Source organism: Saccopteryx bilineata, chromosome 5, assembly GCF_036850765.1.
Source record: "Saccopteryx bilineata isolate mSacBil1 chromosome 5, mSacBil1_pri_phased_curated, whole genome shotgun sequence".
Taxonomy (NCBI): Eukaryota; Metazoa; Chordata; class Mammalia; order Chiroptera; family Emballonuridae; genus Saccopteryx; species Saccopteryx bilineata.
This window is the reverse complement of record NC_089494.1, coordinates 19,781,981-19,791,645: the sequence shown is the minus strand read 5'-3', so window position 1 is coordinate 19,791,645 and position 9,665 is coordinate 19,781,981. Positions and strand designations below refer to the sequence as shown.

The window sequence follows — 9,665 nt, the reverse complement described above, 5'->3', positions numbered from 1 at the left end:
CCACCCCATACCACTTGTGATAATATGTATCCAGACATCGCCACATGTTCCAGGACAGCAGTAATGGTGGACAAAATCACCCCCAGTTGGGAACCTTTGGGTGCAACCATCACACCAAATAGCAAGTGTGAGTGTGGGTGAGCATGTGAGCGTCCTGCTGCTCTTTCCGCTTTCGTCCTGGCCCCTCCCGGAGGTACCTGCTGCTGCACAGAGTCCCCAGCAGCTGTCTGCAACAGCTCCACTGCTCAAGGTCTCTGACTGTGGGAGTGTGCCGGGGTGGGAGCAGAAGGGTGGGGCTGCCCTTCTTAAAGCCACATTATCATCACTTTTCTGAAAGCAGGAAGGGTTTATCTCAAAGCAGATAGTTCTTGAACTTTTCAGAAGACAGATTTCCATGCTAATCTAAATGCCAGAAAGATCTGAATAAATGGGATAAAGAGTTGAATAAACAGTCGACCTTCACCTTTGGCTTTCTTCATATCAGCTTGGAAATAGAAGGAGCCCATTTATCTTTTTTTCTCCCATGAAGTGGTTGACTTTAACTTCTGTTTATTCTCAGAAAGGGGTTACTTGGGTAAATCCTGGCAGATAAACAGGAATTTCCTGTACTGAGGGCAGAACGGGGTGACCGAAGGGGTGAGAGCTGTGTAACAGGAGTGTCTGTCCCCCCAATGGGCTGGCCTCGACAGGGGGGCACCAGTCTGGGGAGTCCTGCTTGTGGATGGCTGGGAGGTTCAGCAGGACCAGGCAATACCAACCCTTAGGGATTGATGGTCCGCGTCCCTCTTCACACCGCCCCTTAGGCTGTGACCTGTGGGTCCTTATCCAGTAGAAAAGAGGGCTGAGAGCAGAGTTTAAGTTGGAAGCAAGAAAATTCTGACCTCAGCCCTGGCCGGTTGGCTCAGCGGTAGAGCGTCGGCCTGGCGTGCGGGGGGACCCCGGGTTCGATTCCCGGCCAGGGCACATAGGAGAAGCGCCCATTTGCTTCTCCACTCCCCCCTCCTTCCTCTCTGTCTCTCTCTTCCTCTCCCGCAGCCAAGGCTCCATTGGAGCAAAGATGGCCCGGGCGCTGGGGATGGCTCCTTGGCCGCTGCCCCAGGCGCTAAAGTGGCTCTGGTCATGGCAGAGCGACGCCCCGGAGGGGCAGAGCATCACCCCCTGGTGGGCAGAGCGTCGCCCCTGGTGGGCCTGCTGGGTGGATCCCGGTCGGGAGCATGCGGGAGTCTGTCTCTCCCCGTTTCTAGCTTCAGAAAAATACAAAAAGAAAAAAAAAAGAAAATTCTGACCTCACCTCAGAAAGGGGTTCTGATGGGGAGTGAACCAAGAGCAAAATCGGAGGGGCCCCGGAAGAACCACAGGAAAAACCAGTTCCTCCACTCCATGGGCAGCTGGGAGGATGGGGGAGACAAGCTGAAGTTGCCCAGGCAGCTTGGAGGATGGGAGCCTAGGGCTGCATCTACTTTTAAAGCAGAGGTGGAGCCCAGTTAACCCTGCAGTCTGGTGCCCCCAGGAGAGGCCTGGGGTCCCAGGTCACTGTCCTCAGGGTCCATTCCCACAGACTGCATTTATTCCAGTCCCTGGGAATCTAGTGGAAGTCAGTCAGCGACGCAGGTGTACTCTCTTCCACATTTGCCCGTCTGGGTTTCACCCGCACTTTCCCATGGCGAACAAACAAGTTAGGGTTTGTTCATGCAGGGTCTTTGTTGGGTGGGGTGGGATGCTTAAGAGCGTTTATGTGCAAAGGCCTTGGACTGGTGCCAGGAAGACAAGATGGAAGAGCTGGATCCAGCGATAAGGGGAAGGTGGTAAGGGGGTGAGCGTGATCTCAAAGGTGGGACTGAGGAGACGAAGGCGATTACAAAGGCGATGAGATGTTTTGAGCAGAGAGGCTGGAAGGTGGCAGGCGGACAGACCACGGGTGTGAGAGAAAATAGAATGTGCCAACTCCACAGACAGTGGGCCCGGCCAGGAATCAATTCTTATTTTTTCTTGATGGTCTTCGAGGACCCGCTGCACTTGCCCCTGGTCAGGCCTCACTGGGAACACAGGGTTTACCACTGGGCACCACGTTGTGGGAGGGACACATTCAGACATTTAGGACTTCGGTTGAAAGAGGAGAGGAAGGCGGAGACTGAGATGTCACCAGGGATAGGGGAGGAGACGCACAGTTAGCACACCACTCCCTCCTCTTCAAAGCCTGTTTATTTGTATTGCTTGATTGTTTTAGGGACACCGAAGTCAGATGCTGCCCAAAAAATCTGTTGGAAGTACTGAGACATGGTCTTTGGGTTTGGAAACTCAGAGGTCACCGGTGAACCTGGAACTTTGAATAGAGAGGAGAGGAAGGGGTTCGGGAGAGCGGAAACCAGGATGCAGCATATTGACAGGCATCTGAGAACGGAGGAGCATTCAAGGAAACTCTGGTCCTATCCAAACCTGTAACCCTCTCTTCTGCGGTCACAATCGTTTACTTCTCCTTTAAACCCCCTCCTGAGGGTATTCGGCGTGTGCTTCGGTCAAGTGGAATCCTTTCTTTTCCTCCCTCTACAGGTTGGTCCTGAACTCCTACCTGCTTGGTCTGGCTTCGGGCTACTAGACCATCAAATTTTACTTTGCAAAACACTCTCTCCCAAGTTAAGGATATTGGGTATGACCTGCCCTCCACCCCGTCTTCTTCTTATGGGGCCATCACAAGCTTTCCTTCAGTAGCTATAAAATCCGAAAGTATCAAGTTAGAGACTGCTTTCTAGACACACACACACACACACACACACACATTTTCATAGTATAATTAATTATGAGCTTTAATATGGTCTGAACAACTCATCAAAGTGAGACCTTGATCTTTTATCTTCATAAGTTTCTTCAATTTCTGGATACCTTTGATTCATGATCCCAAGGATAGAAATATTTTTGTACCCTGGCTTCTTGATCGCTCTCTTCATCCCTAATTCTGTTCTCCCCTCCTCCCTCCTTCTCTTCTTTTCTTTTTCTTTTTTTTCCTTCACTTCTTTCTTACCATTTAGATACATTCTTACTTCCATAAGCCCCCAAAACATCTTAAAAAAATATGTACATTTGTAATATGTGAGAACATTGTCATTGCAGGGCAGAAAAACCATTAGTAATATAGATCTTTGGTTCCTTTCTTAGATGCAGCCACAGTGATTGGGATTTGGGGTAAGCCCTCCATATCCTCATTACTTAAAGTGAGGCCTGAGAAATGCCAGCATCCAAACCCTTGGGGACATCTTTTAAAATGTAGAATCTCAGCCCCATCCTAGACTCAGTAATTTCAGAATCTGCACTGGAGTAAATTCTCCAGGTGATTCTAATTCACATTGAAGTTTCAGAAAAGTTTCTGCTGTGTATCAGTAGTTTCCAAACATTTCAGATGGCTCACACCCATCTGTAAAAAAGATTTCAAGTGTATACTTTTAATATATGTATACATGAATTACATACACGCTTTTCTATCAATATTGAATATCAGTAAAACTTCCTATAGACAGCATATAGTTAGTTAGGTCTTCTTTTTAATTTTTATTTATTTATTTATTTTTTAGGTCTTCTTTTTTAATCCTCTCTGACAGTTGGTCTTTTAAGGGTGTATTTGGTCCATTTATACTTAAGCAATTATTGCTATAGTTGGATAATATTTACCTTAGTTATAACTGTATTCCATTTATTGTTCTTGTTTTTTTAATTTTCTACTTCTGCCTTCTCTGTTTTTAATTGAGCATTTTATATGATTGCCTTTTCTCCATTGTCTTAGCATGTCAGCTATACTTAAAAAAATTTTTTTTTAGTGGTATTCTTGGGATTTGTAATATACATTTATAACCGATCTGAGTCCACTTTCAAACAACACTATACCAATTCATGGGTCTTGCAATACTTTATAATAATGGAATATGCCCAATTCCTTCTCCTTGCCCTTGTAATGCTGTTGTTCATTTACCTATGAGCTATAATTACTGCACACATTGTTGGTATTATTATTTTGAACAAATTGCTATCTGTTAGACCTATTCTGAATATAAAAAATCAAATAATTTATTTTGTTTTCATTTATTCTCTGACACTCTTTTTTTTTTTTTTTTCTCCATGTAGATCTAGGTTGAGCAGACCTCACTTTCTCAATTACTACTCCTGACCAGGCATTCTCCACTTCCCCGTACACAATGGAATTCCGAAAGTTAAAAGCAAAGGAAACAACAGAAACAGATATCCCGGGTCTCACCCCACACCAATTAAGTCAGGATCCCTGGCAGGGTATTTTCTGTTTCAACATCTTCCTAGTTAGTTAGTCTAATGCGTAGCCAGGGATGAGAACTGTTGGGGAGGAGGCTTTCTAATGTACACTCTGAATCTCGTTTGCTTACAGTGAAAACTCGTGTTTGTTTTTTGGTAAAATGAGAAAGTTATCACTTTTGATCTTCCCCGTTGCCAGAGAGCTGGGGTTCTCGCCATTGGAGTAATAAATGCGAAGTGATGGATGGCACCCCAGCCACTTTTGCTGTATCATTGCATTTAAGGGAAGGAGCGAGTGCTCGGGAAATGTAAACAACTCTCCAAGCCGAGGACGGGCAGCCGGGAAAATGGCCTTCCGGTCTGCCACTCCACGGGCTCTGTTTCCCACTGCCCTACCCTGCCTGGCTTTCTAATTTTGTAAACTAATTTCCTTCTGTGTCTCCCTGAGATGACTCTGCCCATTTGGTTCTATGCCTCCCAGGGTCTCAACACCAGCATCACTCCCATGTCTTTCAAACTAAAGAGCTAGTTAATAACTATTACCAGCTCATTAAACTAGCCTGCTGTCACCAGGTTGCCTGGATTGCATCTCACTTCGGACTGTAGACATATGTGAACCATCATCAGGAAACTCGTGCTATGAACAACCCAGTTTTGTTGTTGATCAAGCATACTCCTTATTTTTCTTCATTGTGATATATATGTGTGTAGGCGTGTGTCTGAGTTACTGTGTGTTTATGTGCCCTGATTTTCCTTAAAAGAAAGGTGAATTTTATGAAAAAAAAAAACCATGCAAAAACATAGGCAAAAATTTTACTAATTTACTATTAAGGAACTTAAGAATTAGAATGAAGAAGTAGAGGGTGGCGCTCTGAGGTCATAAGAAAACCCACAAAGGACTAAGGACTAAGGACTTAGTCCACAAAGGACTAAGTAAGAAATAAATATATTCACTGCAATAAAACATGACACCCATTTTTAGCTTTTTAGTGCTGCCTTTGTGAGAGACATTTTACAGGTCTTCATGGTACAGTATATCCATTTAATTTCCATTTCTTCTTGTTTGTGAAAACTTTTCAGGATTTCGCTCTCCTGCTGTTTTAATGACAGCCTTGACAATCATTTTGCTTTGCTGCTGGTAATGAGCATGCTAAAACGCACGTTTTCTGCATCTGCTCTTCGTACAAATGGCCAATGTGATTTCGCAAAGGGAAGCATAGCGGGCCCGGGGAGTCTGGGTAACTGGGCATGTCTGCGTGCTTCAGTTAACTTGTACAAAACTTACTTAGAAGAGCTAAGTGGGTTTTTTGCAGTTGTTTTCTGGATGCACTGGATTTTAAAGGCTGAGCTCTGTTGAAGTCTTACCATCCACTCTCCACCTCCCAATGCTCATTATAGGAGGACTCCTTATGCTCTCAATGGGCATAAGGTTTCTGTGAAGCAAGAAAAACTAGCTCTAAATATCTGCTCTACAATGTTATATCTATGGTTATTAATAATATATCATAATTATTATGGTAATTATGGTGGCACAGTGGATAAAGCATCAACCTGGAACACTGGGTCACTGGTTGGAAACCCTGGGCTTGTCTAGTCAAGGCACATACAACAAGCAATCAATGAACAACCAAAGTGAAGCAACTATGAGTTGATACTTCTCTTACCTCTCCCCCACTATTTTCTTTGTGAAATCAATAAATAAAATCTTAAAAAATAATAATATATTGTACACTTAAAATTTTGTTAAGAAGGTAGACCTCAGGTTAAGTATTCTTAACTACAATGAAATAAAATTAAAGGACAAAACAAAACAAGGAATACTTTGCCTCTGTTCTCTCTTTTATCACATAATCCCAATTTCCTTCTAACAATTTCACCTTCTTTATCCATCTTTCACAAAAACTAACCACTTCTCCTGATTTTACCCAAGAGAGAAATTCACAGTTCATGATCACTGAACACAAGATGTCACGAATGAGGAAAACATAGGTCACAAAAAGACCCAATTACCAAATATTTAAATACTGCATGAAGGGGAACTGGAAGGTTAGAAATAATTAGTTTTGGACAGTTATGGAAAAGAAAAAGTCAGCATTTGGTAAAACATCATAATTTATTTATGATTTAACATTCTTATAGACTTCTATACCTTTACAATTATTTTAAATAGAATTGTTGAAATACACCACACCACAAACTTTTGTCCTGTGACTTGCAAAAATATGACAGTTTGAGATTTGTAAAGATTCAAAACAAAAAAGGGTGATACTTTGAATAGAGATTAAACGAATAAGTTCATGGTTGACCTTATTACAATGTTTATGTATCTTATGGGTAAGAAGTTGGTGCAAAAAGCTGATCTGGCTGATTCAGACCCCACCTGCTGAACCACATGGGATGGGTCATCTTTGGCATCAAGTTAACTTGTTTATAGAATAAGGGAGTCACTTGGGCACCATGATATCTTGAGTCCATAAGATTCAAAGTTCTCTGGCCCTGGCCGGTTGGCTCAGTGGTAGAGCGTCGGCCTGGAGTGCGGAAGTCCCGGGTTCGATTCCTGGCCAGGGCACACAGAAGAAGCGCCCATCTGCTTCTCCACCCCTCCCCCTCTCCTTCCTCTCTGTCTCTCTCTTCCCCTCCCACAGCCAAGGCTCCATTGGAGCAAAGATGGCCCGGGCGCTGGGGATGGCTCCTTGGCCTCTGCCCCAGGCGCTAGAGTGGCTCTGGTCGCAACCAGCGACGCCCCCGGAGGGGCAGAGCATCGCCCCCTGGTGGGCAGAACGTCGCCCCCTGATGGGTGTGCCGGGTGGATCCCGGTCGGGCGCATTCGGGAGTCTGTCTGTCTCTCCCCGTTTCCAGCTTCAGAAAAATACAAAAAAAAAAAAAAAAAAAGATTCAAAGTTCTGGGATTTGGGGGAAAAGTTGAACAGAGCTTACCAGTGGGCCCCGTACCCCCTGGCCCTTCCTGCTTCTCTCTTACTTGCCACATCTGAAGGAGGCCTCATTAAACACTGGGACCTGGACCGGCTAAAGGAGAGGTCGGTTTTACACTGAGAGTCCCTTTCAGCTTCCTCTGCGGCTAGGTCACCTTCGTGCCATGGGTCCTGGCCCCACTCCTCCGAGCTGCGCCTGTTCTCCAGGCGAGCCCCGCCCGCCGTGCCACCTTGGCTGAGGGCCGCTGGAGCAGCTGCTGCTCAGGAGGGTTCTGCTCATGCCCTAAGCTGACACATGACAACTTCTATTAGGCTGAGGTCTTCCATGGGAAGCCAATGGGCCCTACCAGCCATCTCCCTTCTGTCTGCCCATCTGCTGGCTCCCAGGGAGGTGGCGGCAGGGCTTAGGTTAAGAGTGCATCTGAAGCGAAGACATGGCCAAGAGCTGGCGTGCTCGCACTCTCCCTCTGAGTCACATGCTGGCTGGCAGGGTGGAACTGGTCCCCTAGGGAAAGATGGGGTGGCTCAGCCGAGCCTGGCTCCTGCTGAGGGCGTCTAGTCTGCCTCCTACCACCCCTGCCAGGTCTCGCGCACGGAAATTGTATTTGCAGCTTGGGTTAAACATGACCAGGTGTTTTCACGGAAGGCAGTGCCAGAGGATTCTTGGCATGTCTTCTGCACTTGTTTGAATGTTGTGGCTTTTAGTGTTTGTTTTGATTGTGATGTGTCCGTGTGTGTGTCCGTGTGTGTGTGTGTGTGTGTGTGTGTGTACATGTATGTTTCAGGTCTCTTCCCAGGATCTCCCCTGTATGCTCCTGTCCATCGGACAGGAAGAGCCCTCAAACATGGTGGGTGGGGTTGGGGCAGGGCTGGGGGGGCCTGGGAGGGGCCAGGCCATGTGTTCTGCTGGAGAGTGCACTAGGCTGGCAAGGTGGGGGGCTGCTGTGCTGGGACCCCCTTTCTCATCCAGAGGCCCTCAGACTCCTAGACACTACAGCTTGAAGGGAGGGGTCTAACAGGTGACATGGTTCAACATTTTCTATTTTCTGAGGATGAAAATGAGATCCAGAGAGACAGAGAGAGAAGGAGAAGGAGAGGCCTGTAAGAGGCACATCTGATTGGTAACAGGAGCTGAACCAGGAAAATCTAGGCTCTGTGTGTGGAAGTCCTTACATGTTGGGCCCAGTGTTGGTGTCAGGAGGTGTCTGTTGATTGAATAAATAAGCCATCCCAGCCTTTCCACCAAGGAAAACCTGAATATCTCTTAAGATTGAGGTGATCCTATGTCTCTGTTTCTCCTGTTTGTTGTTATTCTTAGCCCTCAAAACTGTACCAATTTAGACAGTAAATCATGTGGTTTCCTCCTAGAATTTTCCCATCTTTCTAAAGTGCTTCTTCAAGCATATATATATTCCTGGAGCAAAGAGCTGCCCCTGGGACCACCAGCTCCAAGCCCCACGGAAGACTCTGATGAGTTTCTGCTTGTAGAGAGTGGGAGGCCTATAGGACTTAGGCATGAACTATATTAACTGAGACTGGAGTCAGCCCAACAAAGAGTTTCAAAGGCAGTCCTCAGGAACCATTTTCCTCATTGGTAAAATGAGGAAACTAGTACTGGGTGACCCTAAGGCTCCTGACAGCTTGAGAATCTGCACCTGTAAGTTAATTTCAGGGGGCATCCGTCCCCCTTCTCTCCGTATTTGCCCCTCTTCATGCTTCTGCAGTGACATGACTGGGGCACATCTGATGAAACGTAGAGCCTGTACCCAGATGCCCCTTTTGAGAGGCACAGCCAAGAGTGCGGATGCCTGCCCCCTCCCTTCTGGTTCCCAATTGCACTGGGTTTGAGAAGAACCCAAGGACACATGGAGAGGCTGGACTCCCATTTTTAAGTGGAGAATGCTTTGCACTTTGTCCCTCTTGTTACCTTACTTGCAAGAGAAAATTGGGTCTCTCTGGAAGGAGAGGCATAAGCTATAGTGGAGAGCTGCTGACTTCTTCATAGAAGGCTCTTCTCTAAACGCTGCTACCTCAGAAAGAGGGGTGCCGAAGACGTCCCTGTATTTTAGGCTCTTGGATGGATTTGATGCCTAGTTTTGGGAGAGCACAGTCTCCCAAAGGGAGCTAGTTCTCAAAGAAATCCGATCTGATGTGTAAAGCATGGTTTTGTCTCTCCAAACAGCGTGAAACTGCCTCCAGCTGTGCTTATTGAGACCTGTGAAATATGCATGGACCCCAGCGAGTGGCAGCTAAGAGGGTCAGCCAGCCTGGGTCCCAATCCTAGCTGAGTCACTTTCAGCGAGTTTCTTTCTTAAACTTCTTAGTTTTCAGTTTTCTTATTTGCAAGGGGTTAGAGGAGAGGAAAACCAGCTATCCTCATAGGGCTATTCCGAGGATTAAATGAGATAATCCCCACCACAAGCAGAATGCAGTGCCTACAATGATAGATGCTTTGTAATTGTAATGAGCACATTGGAT

General features: G+C 46.1%; 1 non-coding gene across 1 annotated transcript; it reads left to right on the top strand.

Annotated features, from left to right (window-relative positions):
• Positions 1-6,747: 6,747 nt before the first annotated feature.
• TRNAS-GGA (transfer RNA serine (anticodon GGA)) lies at positions 6,748-6,823 on the top strand. The gene has a single exon. It is a non-coding gene; the product is annotated as a tRNA-Ser (tRNA).
• The last annotated feature ends 2,842 nt before the right edge of the window (positions 6,824-9,665 follow it).